General features: G+C 40.9%; 1 long non-coding RNA gene across 2 annotated transcripts; it reads left to right on the forward strand.

Annotated features, from left to right (window-relative positions):
• The first annotated feature begins 15,940 nt into the window (after window positions 1-15,940).
• On the forward strand, window positions 15,941-23,661 carry LOC139705422 (uncharacterized). 2 transcript variants are annotated; one of them, XR_011707310.1, is made up of 4 exons: window positions 15,941-16,150; window positions 19,881-19,956; window positions 21,415-21,569; window positions 23,604-23,661. It is a non-coding gene; the product is annotated as an uncharacterized lncRNA (long non-coding RNA). The 2 variants fall into 2 exon arrangements; XR_011707309.1 differs by having other exon boundaries at window positions 19,881-21,569.
• Window positions 23,662-23,929: the final 268 nt, after the last annotated feature.

The following is a 23,929-nucleotide window of genomic DNA, read 5'->3' on the forward strand; positions in this document are numbered from 1 at the left end:
CTCTCCCTCCCCTAAAATCCAATTTCTAAATGGACAAAAATCTTGAACAGGTACTTAATAATGATATATAAACTAATGTACACAAAAACTTTCAACAATATTAATTGCCATGGAAATAGAAACAATGAGATATTTTATTTATTTATTTATTTATTTTTTAAAGAGAGAGAGAATTTTTATTTATTTTTTTTTAGTTTTCGGCGGACACAACATCTTTGTTTGTATGTGGTGCTGAGGATCGAACCCGGGCTGCACGCATGCCAGGCGAGCGCGCTACCGCTTGAGCCACATCTCCAGCCCGAGATATTTTATTTATATATATATTTAATTTTAAAATTTTAAGATGGCAACTCACCAAATGCCAAAAAAAACCTTTTTTTTTTTTTGTACCAGAGATTGAACCTAGGGACACTTACTGAACCACATTCCCAGCCCCTTTTGTTTTTTTGAGACAGGGTTTCACTAAGTTGCTTAGAGCCTTGCTAGACTGCTGAGGCTGGCCTTGAACTTGCTATCCTCTTGCCTCAGTCTCCCAAATCACAGGCTTTACAGGTGAGTGCCACCATGCGCAGCTACAATCAGAAGCCCTGTTTATTGAGGGGAAGACACTGTGTTCCACCCAAATGAGGCAAGGAATTGGGTTTCAGGGGTGTGTAGCCCAGTCTCATTGGATGATGTCCACTCCCAGAGTGGAGATGAGATCCACTTGTCTCTAGACTCACACCTCCATCGCTGTCGCTCAAGGTTAAGGGTCCATGCTCGAGACATCCCTTACCACTACCACCACATTCGAGGCCTCCCCCACTATCAACAGTCCCTACCATATTTGTATGTTTGTTACAATTCACAAACCTACATTTAAGACAGACAGGGACACCCCTACCCCATAAAGGACAGTACCTTTTAATATTAAGTGAATAAAATTAGAAGGGATGGAGATAAGAAAACTAGCTCACAGTCTTATAGGCTTAACAGATGTACTGGAAAATTAGAAGTTAAATGAAGTGAACTAGTCTTCAAGGGTATGAAATTGAGATAATGCACCTGGAGATGGGAATTTGAGAAGTCAGCTCAGCCTTCTGAGACTCAGTGATCAACAGAAAAAAAAAAAAAAAAAAAAAAAAGGCCAGATACAGACAAAACAGTCACTAAGACAGTCCCACTGAGGGGCTGCCCTGTCCTGAAAATAATATTAGGGACTCTCAGATGGTAAGAAACAGAAGGTGGGGAATAGGGAAACACATGTATAGAATAGTCACTAAAGAAATTCAGTTACCTTATTAGCATACTAACCCTCCCCAGATGGAGACTTAAGATGGTTATGAGACCATGAAGAAGCATGAAGGTGCATGAAGAAGCATGATGAAGAAGATGTAGGTGCAGTTAAAACCCTACCTCTGGTCTGGGATTGTGGCTCAGCGGTAGAGCACTCGCCTAGCACATGCGAGGCCCTGGGGTTGATCTTCAGCAAGCACCACATAAAAATTAAAAAAAAAAAAAAAAAAAAAAAAAAGTAAATGTATTGTGTGGGGGGGAAATATCTACTTCTGGCTGGGCGTGATGGCACACCTGTAATCCCAGAGGCTCGGGAGGCCAAGACAGGAGGATTGCAAGTTCAAAGCCAGCCTCAGCAATTTAGCTAGGCCCTAAGCAATTCAGTGACACCCTGTTTCTAAATAAAATAATTTTAAAAAGGGCTGGGGATGTTGCTCAGAGGTTAAGCATGCCTGGGTCCAATCCCCGGTCAAAAAAACAACAACGCACCTCTACATGCTCTACATGTGATGATAGGAAAAGACTGGGTCCCTGTCTACCCTACAGATGCCACAAAAGCTGTGCACCTTTGTCCTTTGAGCAGTCTGACCTCCTTCTTGTTCAGTGCTGTCTCCCTTCAGCTGAAAGCCCCAATTAAAGCCTTTCCTGTGTGTCTGGACTCTTTGCCCTGATTTCATTTCTACTGTCACCAGGTCAGACTTTTCCTGTCTCCAGTATCACTGGACACACCATTATCACCAAGTTTATAATAGGATTGACTCTTAATGTTGTACATTCTCTCTAGCATAGTGACAAAGGCCTAATAACATGTACTCCATTGTAGTATCATAGAGATTATTGTTGCTGCCCTAAAAATCCTCTGTGCTCTAACTATTCCTCCCTCTCTCACTGCTCCAGTCTTTTTAGAGGTCAATTTCATGGTGTCTATTGAGATTTTAAGGATGTACATGTTCTGACCCAGAAATCTTATTTCGAGCAATCCGCTGGAGAAAACACTGTATCATACACAGAGATGAACGTGAATGTGTTTTCTGCAACATCATAATAGTGAAAAAGTAAAACTACCTGAAAGTTCCTGACGGAGGATATTGTACTGAATGAAGTGTGGTCCTTCCCTACATTCATGCAGCAGTATCGTGTTGACAAGGAAAGTCATATTATATATGAGAAAGTCATACACACACACACACATACACACACACACACTTGTTATAGTTTGGATATGAGGTGTCCTCAAAAAGCTCCTATTAATGCAGAAATACTTAAAGGTAAAAAGACAGTGTCCATCCTAGTTTGAATGGACTAACTGAGTGACTACTATAGGCAAGTGGGGCATGGCTGGAGGAGGTAGGTCCCTGGCTGTGCTCTGCAGCCCCTTCCCTCTCCCTCTCCTTCCTTACTGCCATGAGGGGAGCAGTTCCCTCCATCATGCCCTTCCCCCATGATGTTCCGCCTCTCCTTGAGCCCCAAGCAATGGAATCAGCTACCTGTGGACTGAGACTTCTGATACTGTGAGCCAAAATAAACAAAAACAAATTAGTTTTTGTTTTTTGTTTTAGTTGAGTTTTCCATTGAGTATTTTGGTCACAGCACACAAAAACTGACTAAAGCCATCTTGTGAGAATAATTTTAGAAGGCAATGAGATGAGGGCAGGTGTCAAATTTTATTTATTCTGTATTTATTAATTGCTAGACAGTACTTTTAAGGACAGTCACTAAGCTTGCTGACAAATAGATGCAATCCTTTCAAGTGACCCTTAAGCTTGCCTCTTAAGTTGTTTTTGTCTCAGGCAAGGCCCCCAGAGAAACTTACAAGACTACCTACCAGTGAAGTCTGCGGTTACATTGCAAAGTCATCCTGTCCTTTCAAGTGACCTAGAAGTATAACTCTATTTATTGCATTATCAAATTCTCCATACAGGGGTCTTTCCATTTTCCATTTTTGAACATGTGATATATGAAGAGACATGACATGGAACTGAGCAAGCTCATGAATTCGATAACCAATCTGTAATGCATGAATATGTATGAGTGTCTCCAACAAAAGTCCCTTGCTCAGCTTGGAGAGACACTGCCTTGGGAATGACCTCCAGTGCTCTCCTTACTTGCTGGAATAAACCTCTCTTCGCTCTATTGTCTCCTGGTTATTCACATTAGCTTTGCACTCACCCAGTGGTGAACCTACTGTGTTCAGTTATAAATTTATTTGGATTTCTTTTAAGTGACAATATATTTATTATAAGCATTAGAAATAAATTTTAAGAGAGCTGGGTGTGGTGACACAAACCTATAATCCCAGTGGCTCAGGAGGAGGAGGAGGAGGAGGATCCAGAGTTCAAAGCCAGCTTCAGCAAATTAGTGAACCCCCAAGCAACTCAGTGAGACCCTTTCTCTAAATAAAGTACAAAAAAAAAAAGGCTGGGGATGTGGCTCAGTGGTTAAGTGGTCCTGAGTTCAATCCCTGGTACCTAAAATATAGGTAGGTAGGTAGATAGATAAATAAATAAATAAAATTTAAAAGGGGCTAGGGGTATGACTCAGTGATAGAATTCGTGCTTAGCAGGCATGAGGTCCTGGGTTCCATACCCAGCACAAAAATATAAAAGTTTAGAAAAAGAATTTTTAAGAAAAGAATTAAAGAAATAGACCAAAAATTGTTACTGTGACACCGCTGCTTAGAAGCCTTCTGCAGAGGATGTTAAATATGGGGCCACACCTAATTGATGATCTGGGTACATTGGAGAGTATCCTTTCAAACCACACTTAGTTTAGTTAAAATAGTCCTAATAGGCCAATGGAAACCCAACCATCATGGGAGCAGATTATTATTATTTATTGCCAGAAAGCAGGCAATGCATGTAATTATCTTGTGTTCAGCAAATAAGAGTTCCTGAGGGATTAATAGGTAATATGTATTTCAACAAGCATCAGATAAATAGATTGATGCTTAAATGAGACCACTTATTCAGGATACCAGCAGACTTAGGAATGACAGATCTTTTGACTAAATGTCTTAAATTTCTCAAAGAATGCTAGAAAAGAGTGAATACTATTGAAAACAGCTGATTTCCAAAAGAATCTGTTTAAGGTATTCCAAATGTTTAAAAACATCAAGAGCTGGCGTGTAATTAACTGTGCAATGATATTGTGAGAACCTGGTCTCTCACTGTCTGCTGGTTCACAACCAAGACTTTGGGAGCAGCAGGTCTGAGCAGGCAAGTCCAAGCTCTGCTGTAGAATCCAGCCCAAGAGGGTGCCCCAAGGAAACCTACACTTTAAAAACTGTCCATTGCAGAATGGAAGGTGTCTGTGTTTCACAGATAAATAAACCCAGGCTCTATGAGGGTAGGTTAATCACCTGAGTTTATTGATGGCTAGGCAAGAACTCAGAGAGTTACAGGGTGTGGTGTCACACATGTCTGTAATCCCAGCAACTCAGGAGACTAAGGCAGAAGAAGCAAGTTTGAGGCCAGCTTCAGAATGTTAATGAAAGTGTCCTAAAAAAATTTTTTTTTAAGAGCTGGGGATGTAACCGAATGGTAAAGCATCCCAGGTTTAATCCCCAGTATCACCAAAAAAAAAAAAAAAAAAAAAAAAAAAAAAAAACCAAGCAACAATAACTATCTCTTTTATGTGTATCTATAAAGCACTAAGTAAAATAATAATAATAATAATAATAATAATAATAAATACATAGAAAGAAGACCAGTAGAGGAAAGGGAAAAGAGATTGGGAGAAGAGGGCAAGGAGAAAGATTAGGGATTGAATTAGAGCAAATTATATTCCATGCTTACATAATTATGTCAAAATAAAGTGCAGTATTATGTGTAACTATAATGCACTAATAAAAACAAACAAACAAACCCGTCCTAACTTTAGGGCTGGGTGTAGCTTAGTGGTCTAGCACGTACTTTGTATTAGTGAGATCCTGGGTTCCATCCCTAGCACCAACAAACAAACAAGTAAAACCAAAGAACTGTCCTTTTTTTTAAAACAATTTTTTTTAGTTGTAATGGACATAATACCTTTATTTTTATTTTTTTATGTGGTGCTGAGGATCATATTTTTTATGAGTGCTAGGCAAGTATCCCATCCCTAAGATACAGCCCCACCCCAAAAATGTTCTTTTCACTTTCATGTAATATTAATCAATGCTTTGTAATTTATACTTCTCCTAGAATAGGCAATATCCAAAATTTTTAATATATATATTTTTAGTCATACAGGAACACAATACCTTTATTTTATTTTTATGTGATTCTGAGGATTGAACCCAGAACCTCACTCATGCTAGGCAAGCACTGTACCATTGAGCCACAACCCCAGCCCCACAATATCAAATTTTTTACCAGGAAGGTTTTTCTTACAACCACTACAAGGAATTTCTGACATGTGAAACTTGCAAGTCCAGCTCTGAAATGGACATGGACTGAAATAAAGTTATTATCTTCCAGTAAAGTGAGCTTTTCCTTCTCTTGGTCACAAAACTGTGAAAATGCTCAAATATAATATGGTGATTTGGGGAGAGAACAATTGCAATGTAGAATTAAAATTGGCATAAATCCTGAGATGTGTAACTCAGATTTTATGTGAAGAGTTGTCTCCCCACCCGCTTTGAAGTCAACTGTTTAAGAGACAAGGATGGAACATTTCAAGGGTCTGCTTCTGAGTGCCTTGACAGCTCCCTTCTGTGATATAATCTCTACATCATCTGAGAAGAATGGAAGGTGTCTGTGTTTCACAGATAAATAAACCCAAGCTCTATGAGGGTAGGTTAATCACCTGAGTTTATTGATGGCTAGGCAGGAACTCAGAGAGCTACAAGCACCTGTGTTTGCAGGGCAAGAAGCTGCCAACCCTTTAAATGAAGTTGTTTCAGATAAGGCCTTTGGAGAAATCCACAAGGAACCAGTTTCAACCAGCCAAAGCCACCCAGCCCCTCTTTAGGTGACCTAGAGTAAACTTTGCTCCTTATAAACTCATTAGTTTACTAAGTTCTCCACCCTAGAGGTGATCCTGCCCACGACCATTGAACCTGTGATGTATAAAGAAGCATGATCTTAAACTGAGAATGCTCAGGAATGTGCTTCTATGTGTGACAAGCCTTTCCAACAGGCATATGAAAGGTAATCCCAATAAAATCCCCTTGCTTTGGAGACTGCCAGGAAACCCCTTTAAGACTAAGAGAGTAAAAACTCAGTGGGGAATGAGACAGTCAGTCCCTGCTCCCTTCAGAAGCCAAATCACTCTAGGGACCTTAACATGTGACTTGTTAGCTATTAGGAGCATGATATTTGCCTTTCCCTACCCGCTCACTCACTCATTCTGTCTTTTCAGCCTCAGAAACCAGGTGCATCATTAAAGCCCTGGCCAGGAGTCTCCAGGGACAAACAACAGAAAGGAAAAGACTGTTCAGGCATCACTGAGACAGCAAATTCCCAGAATCCTGAACTTGTTGCTCACCCCCCACCTCTGTGTTCTCTTGACTGCTACAGCAACTCATCCTGATTACAGAGCATAGAGGTTTATGTAGGAAGAGGCTTCAGAGGAGAGAGGTGACATCTGGCTCTAGGATGACCACTGACTACTCCTCCCCCAGGATTGAAGTGCTCATGCAGGAAAAGAAAAGCACTTTTAAAAGTGCATCTAAAGGGCTGATATTGTGGCTCAGTGGCAGAGTGCTTGTCTCACATGTGTGAGGCACTGGGTTCGATCCTCAGCACCACATAAAAATAAATAAATAAAAGTATTGTGTTCATCTAAAACGAAAAAAAAAAATTAAATTAAATTAAAAAAAATTGTGCATATAAAGCCTGCACTCCTGTAATCCCAGCGGCTCAGAAGGCTGAGACAGGAGGATCGCAAGTTCAAAGCCAGCCTCAGCAATTTGGAGAGATGCTAAGCAACTCAGTGAGACCCTGTCTCTAAATAAAACTCTAAATAGGGCTGGGGATATGGCTCACTGGTCGAGTGTCCCTAAATTCAATCCCGGTATCCCTCCCCCGCCAAAAAAAAAGTGCACCAAAAGTCAATTAATAGTTCTGAACTCTAGCCCACTTTTAAACATGAAGAAAACTAATTCCTTCTTTTTTTGTGGGCTCATCTTGACTGTCTCTTGGTCAGTGCTGTGTCTCCCTTCTGCTGCAACAAGAAATCCTTATCAAGAGTCTTGTTCCTGCTCCATTTGTGCTTCTGATTCTTCTGATGGAGAGCATAAGAATCCACTGAGTTGGCTAGTAATTCTTCCTTTGGGGAAACAATGATTTGGAAATTATCCCTAGAGCTCTCCTTACATGACACAAATAATAAACTTTTAACTTTTATTTCCTAGTTGCTCTTCTGAGCTTTCCACTCACCAAGAAGCAGACCCATTGCTTTGGATTACAGTGACACAGGAGTTGAACCCAGATACCTAAGGTGGGGGTCCCACCACTCCATGCCTTCCTCCCACCACTCCAGGCCTTCCTCCCCACTCCATAGCCCTGCTTCTTAAAGCGTCCCTGTGTCTTTCTGTCCCATAGATTGCCCATCTAGAGTTTGTTGAGGGCAGGAAACTGGTTTTATTTATGATCAAACACTCAGCATCCTAATGAAACTATCTTAAAATAACTTTCTATTTTTATTCCAACCAATTGCTAAAATAAATTCTGATTCCTCACAGCAAGGAAGAAACTGTTTAAAGCTCCCAGGAGGCAGTAATTAGAGGCAGGAGGACTCTAGGAGGAACATAGTAAAGCCAAGAAATTAATCTAACAGGAGACCTCATGGTTTTGAGATTTTTGAGGAGCAATTTAGGTGTTTTTTGGCACTTAGTGGTGAATTAGATCTAAGTATTTAGAAAACCAAGCAAATTATTAACTTGTAGGTAACAAAGTTGCACCAGAAAATAAATATGACTCCTGTGAGGTAATATTTACACAGTTCAAATAGTGAATATTGAATACTGACCTCACCAAAACTTGTGTAAAAGCTGTACTGTGGGGTAAATATGTGGAGGGCATAGGAGAAGAAAAATCTAGTCTTCTTGGGTTGATGGTCAGTGGAAAAATCATGAAATTTTGGAATAAACTTTGCTTAGAAATATACAGCTAACTGGCAGAAGAAATAACTAGAAATAGATGCTTCTGGGGATCTTATTTTTCATTGTAAAATTTTTGACTTTTTAAGGTATGTACACATATTGCTTTGACAGAGATTAAACTGAAGTTTATAACTTCAGTAGAGTGATTGGCAGCTGGGATTGGCTTCAGGGTGAAAAACCACATCCTGTTGAACCTTCAGACCATGGAACAGTTTCTGAAGTACTTAAGCGTGAATTCTTGCATGATTGGCCATGTGATGCATCAAGTAATTTTTGGTGACTAAACTGAAATAAAAAATAAATTTGCAGGGTTACAGTATTGTAGTTGTTAGTATCGTAGTAACTTAGCATACCATAGAAAATGAAACAGTATAAACGAAATATTACCGAATCATAGATAGCTTCTCTAGCCTCTTCTATTTGATGGTGAAATCATTCAAGGTGAAAATTTAAGCATGGTTTCATAAAAATAGCTTGTCGGTACTAAAAATTCACTATATATATATGCCAGACCCTGTCGAAACCACATCCTGCATTTAACCTTTGGATCACTTAACAGTTTCTGAAATAGTGAGCATGAATTACTGTATGATCTACCATGTCCGGACAAAAATAGTTTAAGTGGACTAATATTAAATACAACATTTATTTTTAGGGTTTTAGGAGTGGCATAGTGAAATTATGTAAAAGAGAAATTAAAATGGAGTAAAATAAACCATCTTATTTAAGCACCTGTTATTGTTCCTACTGCTATCTGCTCTTGCCTTTCTATCCTAGGACATTTTGACATTTTGCAGGATGATTTAAGTAATCTCTAACATTTCCTGGGCATGTAGGATGAGACTGATATAGTCTTCAATTTTGGGAGATTCTAGAAAAGTTTCTGTTTCTGTTAGGAGGCTCCAGGTCTATACTTGAAGAGTTCATAAACTGTGAACAAATTAACTCTTGCCTTACTTTTCAAACAAAAATAAACAAATAAACCAAAAACCACAGAGGCTTACTTCAGGACTTGCCTGAAAGTTGGAGTGGTTTATGATATAGCACACAGAATTCTCATGCATACCTAATTAATAGAACAGCATTTTAATAAAATATTTGGTACCTGGTACAAAGACTTGACAGTGATGAAACATACCTGTGAACCACAGATGTATACATCCTTGTGAGAGGAAAATGGACAAACCCTTTACATGGGCAGTGCCAGGTGGCAGCAGCCCATAAGGGCCTGGTTCCAGTTAATCAAGTGAAGGAAGAGGACCAGTGTTCTGTGGACTGTGCCACTGCAGTTGTCCCGGTGGAAGCCAATGTCTATTCTATTGAAGACCTACTGCTCGGTACACACCATGCTAGGGGCTTCATATGCACTGTGTCACTTATTGTCACAGTAACGCTGTGAAGGAGGTTCTGTCCCCTTTTATAGCAGGACTGAGACCTAGAGAAGTCAAATATCATTGCTAACAGATCAGGGCTAAATCAGTTCTACCCTTGCCCAGTTCTCCAGGTCTGGGCTGTAGCAGGGATGCTCTCTGTATCTGTGACTGACAGCTCAGAAGCACACAGAACTTCCTGTCTGAGCGCTGTGAGTGTTTCCTAAAATAATCTGCCAGGTCAGAAACTGAGGTAGGTTAGCTGTGCTGTCTTTGACATTTATTTCTGTTTTGCTCCACCTATATTTGTACAGAAGCTTTGGATTTGTGATGATCTAGCCTGAATGGAGAATCCGGGAAGAAGCTGGTGTTGACAGAAGGGACTGGTTTATTTAGGCAGCTTGGAGTTTATTCAAGATAAAGTTTCCCTTCCTTCCCTCCCTTTCGGTGTTAGGGATTGAACCAAGGAACTCTGGAATACTAGGCCTGAGCTCTATCACTGAAATATATCTCCAGTCCGTCATCCAACCATCCTCCCTCACCCAATCCTCCTTTCTTTCTCCCTTCTCTCCTCCACCCCCAGTACTAGGGATTGAACCTAGGGGTGCTTACCCATGGAGCTACATTCCCAGTCCTTTTTATTCTTAATTTTGAGACAAAATTGCTCAAAGTTGCTTAGGGCCTCACTAAATTGCTGAAGTTGACCTTGAAGTTAAGATCTTCCTGTCTCAGCTTCCTGAATTGCTGGGATTCTCTTTTCTTTCTTAACAGAAAGAAAAGAAACTATTTTTACACCACAGTAGCCTTCTAATCATAGACTGGACAATATTGCTTATCATTTCTTTAAGCATGTATTCTTAAAAACAGGTCCTCTGATATTTGTGAAAAGCCTAACTGTTCTGGTTTGCATTTGTTTATGTTTTTCTTAGGAATTGTGGCAGCCATTATGTGAGGTTTTATATGAGCTCAGTGGAAAAGGAGAGTTTGCGACAAAGCCATCTTAATGGCATTTTTTTTTTATTAGTCGCTCAAGACAATACAATGATCTTGACATATCATACATTTGATTCAAATAGGTTATGAATTCTCATTTTTCCACATGTACAGATTGCAGGATCACATTGGTTATACATCCATGTGTATACATACAGCAATCCTAGTGTCAGTTGTATTCTGCTGCCCTCCCTATCCCCCCCTCCCCTCCCCTCCCCTCTCATCACTATTCTCTACCCATTCTACTGTGACACTTATCTCTCTCTCTCTTCTTCCCTTCCCCCTCACACCATCATATATGTATTTTGTGAACCCATGAGGGTCTCCTTCCGTCTTCTGTGCAATTCCCCTTCTCCCTCCCTTTCCCTCCCTCCTCTTTTCCTTGTTTTGTGGTAATTTTCTCATGCTCTTCCTTCCTACTCTGTTTTGAGTCACCTCCCTTATATCAGAGAAGACATTCGGCATTTGTTTTTTTAGGGATTAAATGAGGGCTAAGGCTCATTCAGGCTTCATATGTCCAAGGCCCTAGGTTTGATTAAAACAAAACAAAACAAACAACAACAACAACCCAAAACCCAGAAGGCTGAGTCATCATTCTCTTTCATCTGAGAACTGAAGTGTGGTTTAATGACAGCCATCACAGGGCCCACACAGAGAGTGGATCTGCCAGTCCTACTGTGTGAGACACCAACCCAGATGACATCATGTGAGCCCGTTGGGCCCTGCCCAGATTCTTAACACACAGAATTATGAGGGATCAAAAAGATTGCTGTTTTGAGTTTTGGTGTACTCTGTTACACAGCTGTGGCTGACCAAGACATACTTACTAGGAATAGCTCAAGTTGGAAAGATTCATAGACTCATAGTCCATGGTTGAATCCAAGAATGCTAAACTCATGGATATGAGAGCGATCTGGCTGCGACCTCTGTCACCCCATTGATTGCCAGGGTTGATTCGGCTGATCTGGCTGGCTAGGCGGGTGTCCCCTTCCTCCCTCACGGTTCCATGTGTGTCCCTCCGGAAGCTGAGTGCTTGGTTGGTTGAAGAGGACTACCTTCCCTGATAGAGGAGGACCGTTCTTCCGTCAAGGGTATACGAGTAGCTGCGCTCCCCGCCCCCCCAAAAAAAGCCCACAGAGGAGAAGAGAAGGTAAGAGGCAGGTGCAGAAGGAAACCAATTCAATATGGAGAAAAAGATGGAGCTAGTTCTGTGCCCGAGGGATCAGTAAGATAGCTTGGTCTTTAGAGAAGAAATTTGCATGATGTGTGCACATGTGCAAAAAGGTATTTGTTGAATAAACAAATGAATTCATGAGACAGTTGGCTTTCCTGTTCTACTTATCTCCATTCCATGGGCAAAATACATTCCTCTCAACTGTGTCAGCTGTTTTCTTGTTTATCTTGTGAGCCACCTTGTGCTTCTAATAATACTTCTTTGCTGTGTTTGTTCACTGTGATTGAAGTGGTTTTCCCTGAGGAAAATGTCAAGGATTACAGAATTCTTATACAGGGCATACTGGGAGAGGGGTACTGATTGAAAGAGAGTCTTAAGGGATGTTTATTTATTTATTTATTTATTACTGTGGTGCTAGGGAGTGAACCCAGGGCCTCACATATTCTAGGTAAGCACTCTACCACTTGAGCTACATCCTCAGTTCTAGTTTTTTTTTTTTTTTTAAAATACATAACCTATATATAGTAGAATACAAAACCTTAATTGTACAACTCAATAAAAATTTTCATCTGTAGCTAGGCATGGTGGCCCACGACTATAATCTCAGTAGCTTCAGAAGCTGAGACAGGAGGATGACAAGTTCAAATCCAGTCTCAGCAATTTAGTGAGGCCCCAAACTACTTTATGAGACCCTGTCACAAAATAAAAAATAAATAAATAAATAAAAAGAGGCTGGGGATGTTTTTTGTTGAGGGTTTCTGGGTTCAATCCCTGGTATCAAAAAAAATATGTATACACAATATGAGCACCCTTCAGATAAAATTCTGGAATGTTTCCATCATTCCTGAAGGTTCATTCCCTCCTGCTCATTCTCATGTGAGACTTCCGCCTACTGAGACAACCACTCCACTGACTTCTATTATTATGATTTTATTAACTTGCTTTTAAATGTATGAAATCATGAGCACATATGCATCTGATCTTATATCATAACCTTATGTTACAACATAATTTGGGAGTCATCCATGTTGTTGGGTATATCCTTAATTTTATTTATTTATTTATTTTTTTGGTGTGTGTGGTGCTGGGGATTAGAACCCAGGGACTTGTGCATGCAAGGCAAGCACTCTACCAATTGAGCAACATCCCCAAACCCCATAATTTGTTATTTTTAATTGAAGGACTATATCACAATTTATTTATCTTGTTGATGACTATTTGTTCCAGTTTGGGGCTGTTATTAATAAAACTGTCATGGACATTTTTGTACATGTCATTTATAGATATATGCATATATTTCACTTTGGTAAGTATCTAGAAGTGAAATTACTGGGTCGTAGGGTTGGACATACATTTAATGGGTATTGTCTGACAGTTTTACAAAGTCAGTAAACCAATATACTCTCTCTCTGGCAATTAATGATTTCTAGATGCTCTATAGCATTGTCAACACTTAATATTCTCAGTCTTCCTTATTTTAGGCATCCTATCTGGTACATAGTGGTATCTCATGGTGGTTTCAATGTACATTTTCATGAAATATGAAATATGAGGTTGAATATTTTTTCATGGACTTATTGGACATTTGGATATCCTCTTTCCAAGGTGCCTGTTGAAGTCATTTGCCCATTTTCTAATTGACTTGTCTTTTTATTGATATATAGGTGTTTTATTTTGTTTTTATTTTTGTATAGAGGATTGAATCCAGAGGCACTTTACTACTGAGCTACATCCCTAGCCCTGCTGCCTCCCCTTTCCCATTTTTTTTTTTTTTTATTTTTAGACAGAGTTACTCTAAGCTGCTGAGGCTGTCCTAGAACTTGTGAACCTCATGCCTCAGCCTCCTGAGTCACTGAGATTACAGGTATGCATCACCACACCTGGATTGTAGCAGTTCTTTATATATTCTAGATATGAACCTTTTGTCACATATATTGAGAGCATATACTCTCTGTCTCTGAATTGCCTATTAATGATGTCTTTTTCTTAACATAAATAATTTTAATGAACCAGGATTTACCTTAAAAATGTGTATATATGTAAAGTTATAATGATAATGTAATGAATGCTGCAAATCTACCCACACTTTAGATCTAACATGTGACCCCTACTGTGGAGTAGCATGCTCCTCCTTAAGTCAATCTCCTCTTCCCTCCCTACTTCCTCAGAGGTAACTTTTACCTTACATCGTGTGTTTAACATTCTTATGCTTTTAAAAGTAATATTAGCTAACATGAATATGTCTTTTCATTGGTTTGAATGTGTACCCCCAATTTATGCAAAAGTTAATTCACAATATAACAATGTTGAAAGCATGAACTTAAGAGGAGGTGTGTTTAGTACAGGAGCATTTTGCTTCATGAATGGGTTAGTGCTATAAAAAGGGCTTGCAGGAGTGGGTATGCCCCACCTTCTGTGAGATGAGAGTTCATACTCCCTATAGGAGGCAGCAAAAATGCACCATCTTGGGGCTGGGGATGTGGCTCAAGCAGTAGTGCGCTCGCCTGGCATGCGCCAGTCGCTGGGTTCAATCCTCAGCGTAAAAATAAAATAAAGATGTTGTGTCCACCGAAAACTAAAAAATAAATATTAAAAAATTCTCTATCTCTCTTAAAAAAAAAAAAGCAACATCTTGGAACCAGAGACCAAACCTGCTGTTTCCTCCATCCTTCCTTAGAAGGACCGTGCACCCCTTCCAGTGGTACCCCTCCAAGACAAAATATGTTTTCTGCTTTCTTCAGGTTCCCTATTGGATATCTATATATCAGTATTTATTCAGTTTCACAAACAATGTATAAAATATATCCCCTCTTTTATTGTAAAAATAAAAACCACAGTGACAGAATCCCATTGATGATGGCCTGCCTCCAATGTGGCATCCCTCTAGCAGATAACTTCATAACCATTTGGGTGTCTTTTGGTTTAAGATCACAGAAATAAACTTTTGCTACATTTTTAACCATAAATTGTATCATGTTTTATGTATTGTTGACTTCCACCACCTGATTTGTTATCTTGAAATATTTTTTTTCTTTGAAAAGTTAGTTTCAATAGAAATATATGCTCCCATGGCACAATACGAAAAAGATGGAAACGATGAACAGGAAAAGCCTACTTTCCCTCATTTGACAGAGGATGTCTCCAAAGGAGCCTCCATATCCCTTAACTTAGGTTCTCTGGATACTTGTCGACGCCTGGCATAAATAGAAGTGCCACATTCTTCCTCACTGTTTGGAAGCCCTCAGAGAGAAAGTGTGTTCCCTTCGCCACCAGCATTTCCAAAACTGCGCCCGTATCTAGTCGCGGCGGGTCTGCGAGTCGGTACTGGGAGCAGCGATCTGTGGCGGACACTGGGAACTGGAAGCGACAGTCCTGGGAGTGGAGGGGTATCTTTGGAGAAAGATGACAGAAGTTGAGGGCAGAAGTCCAAGGGGGAAGAAGAAAGGAAAGGATCCCGCGTCAGGAGGACATTGCGAGTTGGGTGGAGAGAAGAGAGCCCCTGCGCGGAGTCAGACTGCGGGTTTTCTAGGTCCCACTTGGCTTTTCGCTCCCTCGGGGCCTCCCGGATACTGTGACCTCTTAGAGGCCTGTCAAGCTGGGCTAACTGGCCCTTCTGCCCCAAGAACACCTCGCACTTGGCTGGGAGCAGGGTGGAGGGAGATTGCCTTCAGTGGACTCTACGTCCGGCTCCTGTCCCTGGACACGTCTTACAACAGCTGGATCGCGGGAGAAACCTCATCTGGGACCCCAGCCCACGCAGGCAACTGCCTCCACTTAGCGCCCTTTCCCAGCCGCAGACTCCGAGGCCTGGGAAGAGCCCGCCGCCCACCTGCTACCTGGAGAGGAGGTTGGGGCTGGTAGGCGTTAGGGACATGGCCTTGGGCCTGTCCTTTTTTGCCCTCTCCTGATGTCTCGCCAGCATCCAAGGGCGGGTGGCGCGGGGCCGTGGTTAAAGGGTGTCACCTGCGTGGATAAGTAAGTGGGCGGAGTGACGCATCCGGGCGTAGGAGCAGCTTCCCCAGCGCCCTCGGCCCGGGAGCTTCCGGTGGCAAAGGCAGGCGCCGCCTGGGGAGACGCACGCACTCGGTCGCCCTCGCTTACGCCGGAAGCCTCAGTCTCCCTGTCTGCCAAGTGGGTGGCCAGCGATCCCCGCGTCTTAGACTTACTGTGGTCCTTTAGGGAAGCCCACCAGCCCTAGTCCTGCTCTCTTGCACCCACGCGCCCCCAGTCCTGGCTCTCCTGGTCGTGATGCAGGGGGTAGGTAGTGAGGGCACTGGGGCGCCCTGACCTCTATCCTCCCGAAACCCGGCAGGTGGGCGTTCAGCTGCCAGAGGCCTCCGCGTTCCCTCCCAGCTTGGAAAGTGCTGGGGGGGGGGGGGGGAAGCGGGGGAGGACCGGAGGCAAGGCCGACCCAAATCCAGCGCCGCCAGCTCCGGAACCAGAGCCAGGTTGGGCCCCCTCCAGAGCCAGACTCAGGCCGCAAAGGTTTTTCGGAGGCGAGCGTGAGCTGGGCCGTAGAAAGTCGGAGTGGACCCGACCCCTCCGGGCGCTGGGCCACGCGGACACCGGCAAAAGGCCTGCTGCTCCCCTGGGTGCCAGCTGCCTGCGGGGCTCGGCGGATTACCGCCTGAGTCTTCTCGCGGGATCCAGGGCCGCGCCAACCCCCGCGGGGCCCGGATCCCTGGCTTGGCTTCCCGAGAACGCCCGTGTCCCGCTGGCTCCGCCGAGTTCTGACTCGCGTGGGTCCCGCGGGGCCAAGCCCAAGTTCAACACTGATCTCCAGCTCTGCGCCGGTGCTCAGAGTGCCGCGGCCTGCCCCTTCCTTTTACTGGGAGGGATGTGCCCTCTCCTCTCTTCTTTCCCGGTTGGACGCGAGACAGAGTCCTCTGCGTGTCTCTGGGACCAGGCTGGGAATTGCCTTCCTCTCCTAGTGTGTCTTCAGCGCCCCCTGCAGTGCGTCTCCTGCACGGCAGCGCAGGACGCATTTCCAAATGGAGCTGTATCTAGAGGCCCCCTGCCTTACCTTTCTTCCACCAGGCCCACTTGGCCTCGCCTCTGGCTCTGTTTGCCTGGGGCCTCAGAGTTAGGCTTCTTAGAGAAAACAACGAAAATGTAAAGCTTACTGAATTATAATATAAACATCCACATAACCATCACCCAGGCCAAGAAATAGTACTTTCCCAGGCACCCCGTACTACCCTTCTGCGTCCCATTCCAGTCCCCACTGCCCCCTCCTCCCAAAAATGCTCATGGTCTTCGATTTTGCAATAATTATTTCCTTGGGTTCTTTATGGTTTTTATCACCCAGGTGTAACTCTCTAGACATTAAAGATTAGTCTTGCTCTTTTAATCCATAGGTTCCTTTTCTCTTTTTCTTATAACGCATCCATGGAAGAAGTTGAGTCATTTCTCTGTAAAGATTTTCAAGTCTGGATTTCTCTGATTGCATTTTCATGGTGCAGTACAATACACCCCTCTGTTCTCTGTATTTCCTGCAAGTTGAAAACTGGATCTGGAGGTTCTATCAGACCTTAGGTTCAAAGTTTTCAGTTAGACTCTAGGTTGTGGGGTGCTCTTTTATAAGGAGATATGTAATGCAAAGTTCAATTTTTTTTGAGATTGTGTTAATGAACTTTCATTACTGTGATAATATACCTCAGATAGACAACTTAAAAATAGATTTATTTTGGCTCATGGTTTCAGTCTTCTGTCAGTTGGCCCATTGTTTTTGGGTCTGTGGCTAGGTAGTATATGATGGTAGGAGTACATATTGGAGGAAACTACTTACCTAATGGCTGTCAGGAAGCAAAAAGAGGAAGGGGCAGGATTTCATTATCCCTTTTAAGGGCATACTCCCAGTGACCTAACTTCCTTGCACTAGCTTCACCTCTTAAAGGTTCCACCACCTTCCAGTAGTGCCACAGGCTGGTGACCAAGCCTCCAACACATGGGCCTTTGGGGGTCACTTATCTATTACAGCAGAGATGTTTAATGCTAACATTTGCTAATTCTTTGGGGGATGGAAATGGTAATGTTCTAATTATACCATTTCTTTTTTATTTATCAGATGGATAAATTTTGTAGAGACACTTCTCATGTATGTGGTCACTTAGTGGAACAGTTCATAGAGGAAAGGCAGGATAAATGCTTGTTTCTTTGCATTTGTTTATCAATTTTCAAGATAATGAATTGCTATCTGTTATCTTTCTAAGTTGATGAGCTAGTTGGGTGTAGTGGTGCACGCCTATAGTCCCAGTGACTTCGGAGGCTAAGGCAGGAGGATTGCAAGTTGAAAGACAGCCTAAGTAATTTAGAAAGGCCCTAAGCAACTCAACAAGACACTGTCTCTAATAAAATACAAAAATACAAAAAAGGGCTGGGGATGTAGCTCAATGTTTAAGTATCCCTGGGTTCAATCCCCAGTACCAGAAAAAAAAAAGTTGATGAAGGATTTAAATATATATGTTATATATTTAATATATAATAACATTTTAGTTATTATCATTATTGATGCTCCAACTCTCCCATTTTTGTCTAGTTGGAGTCTCTTCAGGATAACTCTTGTCCTTTTGATGTGACCCCAGTTGTCTTTGAATGCTGCCTTGCTACCTGTTATGACAAGATGTTTCAAGTTCATCTTGTATATTTATTGCTCCACATTTAGATCAACTAATTCTCCAGGAAGACTTGGTTGTGACGTGTGGAGGCAGGAATTAGGGATGGACACACACACACACGGGTTGGTCCCTGGTGGGTTGTAGCCCTAGGAAGCTTTATTGTCTAGGCTCTGGATGAGGAAGAAAATTTTCCTTCTTTGAGGAAAAATAAACCCTAGGCCTGTGATGCAAGGTTGAGGACAAGAATTTTTTTTTTTTTTTTGTAAAACATCCAAGAGCTTCGTACAAGTTTTGTCTGATGTTGGTTCTGCAGTCACCTCACAGAAGCTAACATAAAACCACTGCAGAGATCCACTGCCATTACCCAGATGTTTCAGAGTCCCACAGAGAAAGCCCCATGGCAGGAAGCTGGCAGGCTTATACAGAGTGCTTGAAGTCTTCTAGGCTTGCAAGGAATAAGATCACCTTTCCCTCCCCTCCTCAAGATTTTCTAAGACCAAATAGGCAAGAAACAGAAATACAAACTCGGTCTTCAATTAGATTAGGCATCAGCTAACATTCTGATCTACAAAAGTAGGTGGGAAGACTGCTAAAGGAAGCGAGGATTCAATTCAAAAGAGAAAATGGAGACAAACTTGCAAGGAACTATAAAGCTGGCAGAGCACACAGCGTCAATGCAAAGGGCACACTCTTGAGTGTAAAATCAAATTCTCTTGCAAAAGTAGGAATCCAGACTGGACAGGAGCTTCCCTGGAGTTGGTGTGGTTCCAAAAAGGAGAGAAGTTGAAGTCCAATAAAGAAGTACACAGAAAGATGTCATATTTACAGGGAGCAGAACTGCTCTGTAGAGAAAAGAAGAAAGACTTTTGCTTCCAGGAGCCCTACAGCACTTCCCAGCTCCTCTTCACTGGCTCCGGGGAGGTAAAGACTAAAATAACTCGAGAAAACTCTGGGTCTTAAAGTAATTTTGCCAGCTTGAAACATTCCCTACATAAGGTCCTGCAAAAAAACTGGTTCAACAAACATAACCCCTTCCCAAAGAAAACTGTAAATCAATCTCCCTATCCAAACAACACAAACATTCTAAATAAAATGTTAGGGATTTTAGCCACTGAAAATACAGCAATGAAAAAAACCCTTAATAGTTCTTAATTATGTCAGATGGTGATAACTTTTATGGAGAAAAATAAAACAGAAAGGATGGTAGAGAGTGAAGCCATTTTAATTAAGGCAATAATTGAAGTCTATGTGCCAGGGGGAAAATGAAGGAAATGATATTGCAGAAGAATTTGATCATGATCGGCTCCATAGAGCCTGAAAATGCATTTAAGAAAATTCAATATACTTTTTAAAAAATATTTATTTTTTAGTTTCAGGTGGACATCTTTATTTTATTTTATTTTTATGTGGTGCTGAGGATCGAATCCAGTGCCTCATGCATGCTAGGTGAGTACTCTACCACTGAGCCACAACCCCAGCCCCTCAATATACTTTTATGATTAAAAAAATAACACTTAGAAACGGGAATATATAGAAATTTTTTCCTTTCTTTCTTTTTAAGAGATGGAGTCTTACTATGTTCCCCAGCATAGCTCTGAATTCCTGAGCTTCAGTGATCAGAGTCCAGTCCCTCCAAGTAAAAAAGAAATTTCTTTAGCAAAAACAAACAAAAACAAAAATACCTCAACTCCAAACCAACAAGGATCCATAACCAAAACTTACCCTGAAGTAATTCACCATAAACAGACATCAGCAGATAACATAAATAGGAATTAGAATCCAAAAACTTTAGAAAATAGAACAATCTGATGACACTATAATATAAATTTCTCTTAACTGGCTCAAGACCAAGAAGATTGCATTGAAACCATTAAATAATATTATAAAAAGGAACAGGAAAATTAGAAAAAAGAAATTAGGTAAAAAGAACTGGAACTGAAAAGACAATGCCATTTAGAAAGGAGAACTCCACTCAACGGGTTAAATAGCGGATTAACTACATAGGAAGAAAGAATTTGTGAAATAGGATGTGGCAGAGAACATAACAGAAAACAAGAAAGGGAATAAATACAGAAAGAAGTTTGGGTAAAAAGAGAATATAATATGCATCATAATTTTAGGATGAAAAATTGGAAGGAATGGTGAAGAGGTGATTTATTTTATTTTTTTACCCTTTCTGAAACTGGGGGTTGGATCCAGGGCTTCATGCATGCTAGACAGGCATTCTATCACTAAGCTACCTCCCCAGCCTTGTGAAGAGGGGGGTCTTTAAAAATTTTTAGAATTATTGAAAGACATGCATCTCCAGATTCAGATTTTGAGCAGGAAAAATTAACTCAAACCTTGACTGTCTTAGTCAATTTGTGTTGCTATAATAAAATACCTGATTCTGAGTAATATGTGAAGAAAGAGATTTATGTAACTCATAGTTCTGGAGGTTCAAGAGCATGGTGCTGGATTCTGCTTTGCTCTGGTGAGGGATCATGGCATCACAGTGGTGGTAGCATATGAGGAAGAGGTAACAGGAAGCAAGAGGGAGAGCAGAAACAGGGGAATTTGCTTTGTAACAACTCATTCTCTAGAGAATTCACTCCTTGAGACCAGCATTAATCCCTTGCAAGGGCAATTCCCCCAAGATGTAATACCTCCCACTAGGCCCAGCCTCTTAAAGGTTCCACCATCTCAACACCACACCTGGGACCAAGCTTTTATCATGTGAACTTTGGTGGGCAACACATGCAAATCCTATCCAATTACCATTGACATATGGTAATGAAGCTTTAGAATATGAAAGACAAATAATAACTTAATTCACAACAGGGGAGGAAAGGTAGACTATACAAAAGAACAATTAAACAAGAGACTAATGTTTATTTTTATTCTTTGTTTGTATGTGGTGCTGAGGATCAAACCTGGGCGGCACACATGCCAGGCGAGCGCTTGAGCCACACCCCCAGCCCAGGAATAGTATCTTCAGAGTGCAAGGGCTAAGCAGAGAAATGTTCCACATTTGTTTTAGTCTAATTCATCCTTTGGAAGTAAGGTCAAAGTATTTTTAGGTAAGTAATGACGAAGAGAATTTGCCATTTACAGGTCTCCCTGAGAGCATGAAAGGACATATTTAAGGAAGGAGTCAGTTAAATCTAGAAGGGGGAATACAGTATGAGGAACACGGGGAAATGGGCCAGTACATGGCCAAGTCCAATAGGAGGAGTAATAAAAATGACACTGACTAATTTAGAAGGCATAAAAATGAAATGGAACTAGGGGCTGGGATTGTGGCTCAGCAGCAGAGCACTCGCCTAGCAAAGGCAGGACCCGGGTTTGATCCTCAGCACCACATAAAAATAAAGGCATTGTGTTGTGTCCATCTACAACTAATATATATATATATATATATATATATATATATATATATATATATATATATATATTCATATATATATATGAAATATATGAAACTAATATATATATATATATGAAACTAAAACTGCTAGACAAAGAAAACAGGTAAAGTGGGGAAGGGCTGATGGAAGTTAAAGCTTTATCAAGTCTTTTTTTGTTTGTTTGTGGGAGGAAGATATACTGATTAATTTAACTTTTGCTATTAAAAAATCTAAGCATATTAAAAATCTAAGGTAATCAGTACAAAATAGAAATATAATACATAACCCATATGAAACACAAAAAGTTCATCATATATTGGGCAACAAAGTAAGTATCAACAAATCCCAAGTAGCTGAAATCACAAACATGTAAGTGCTAATAAAAGCTAAAAATAAAAAATAGTGAAAATTCCCATCCACCAGGAAATAAAAACGTATTTCTAAATAATATAGGGGTTGAAAAAGAAATCCTAATGGATATTAGAAAACATTTAAAATTAGCTGGGCATGGTGGTGCATGCCTGTAATTCCAGACACTCAGGAGGCTGAGGCAGGAGCATCACACATTTAAAGGTAGCCTCAGCAATTTAGTGAGGCCCTAAACAACTTAGTGAGATCCTGTCTCAAAATAAAATGGTCTGGGAATGTGACTCCTACAAAGGAAAACCTGTGACATGCAGATAAAGTGGTGGCTTCAGGCACGATTTATTGTGGATTAAATATTAATTTCCAGGTAGAAAGAAAACTCATAAAATATTTAATAAGAAAACAAAGGAAACTGCATTATGATACTGGAGGTAAGGAAGAACAAGATGTAAAAAGCAAATCTGGAAAAAAAATTTTTCTATTTGATTTAAAAACCCAAAATAAAAAAAGCAGGAGAAGGTAGGAGAAGTTATTTCCAACATATATGATTGATTATTAGTATACAGATTTATAACAAAGTCCTACAAAATTGATAAAAAGACAAACTACTCCATTAAAAATATGTGAAGGACAAGAGTAAGAAATATGCAAAAGAACATGACTGGCTATGAAGAATCTCAAACTCCTAATGATAAGGAAATGTTCATTTAAAATATGATATACTTTTACACACCCATAAGATTTGCAGGATTCAAAAGGTCTGATAATACATCAACCAGATGAGACTGGTGGAAACAGGAAATGGTAACTAGTCCCACATAGTCCATTATGTGGGAAGCAATTTGGTAATCCTACTTAGACCTTTGCATACCTTGTTAAGGAGACTTTTTTTTAAGTATCCACTCTAGAGAAGCCCTTTCTTGGAGTCAAAGGGATACAAGTAACCCAGATATTCAGTGTATTGCTATGGATCATTTTAGAAAAGTGGGAACCATGCAACAACACCTGGGCAGGCCAATGGGTGAGTGAACTTTAAAATTGCTGTTTCATCAAATACTCTAAAATACAAAGCCAGGGAATGAGAACTCCATCTGCCAAGGCATCTAAATATCAAAAACGTGATGCAAGAATAAGCAAGTTGCAGCATGATATGCACTGCATGGTAACAATTTATGTAAAGTGAAAAGCACAGGGAAACTGTAATATACAAATATCAAAGTGTAGGAAAGTCAATTAGACCTTAAGGCAGACTGCATATCAACAGCAGGGCCGCAGGAGGCAGGGAAGGGGGAAGGGTGGGGTTGGGCTTCAGCTGTCTAATGACTTATGTCTGTTTTATAGAGAAGAGCTCTGCAGCAGAAGGATGTCCTGATATATTTCTGCACAATGGGAAAAGGGTGTTTCACAATTTTGCTTTTCTGCATGTTTAATAATTTTGTAAGTAAAATATATTAACTACCTGGAACACTTTTGCCTCTTGAAGTAATTGGAAGAACTGAAAAAGAAATAAGTAGGAGGTAACCTTATCTTTTTGCAGTTCAGTGTTATTTAATATTTCATCCCTATTTGGAAACCTTCTACCCTACTAGCCTTGGGGAATGCCTCAGAAGTGACATTGAGAGCCTCTAGCTCTTGTCCAGCAGGTGTTTTCCTTGCTCCTCTTTCTT

Source organism: Marmota flaviventris, chromosome 4 (genome assembly GCF_047511675.1).
Source record: "Marmota flaviventris isolate mMarFla1 chromosome 4, mMarFla1.hap1, whole genome shotgun sequence".
NCBI lineage: Eukaryota > Metazoa > Chordata > Mammalia > Rodentia > Sciuridae > Marmota > Marmota flaviventris.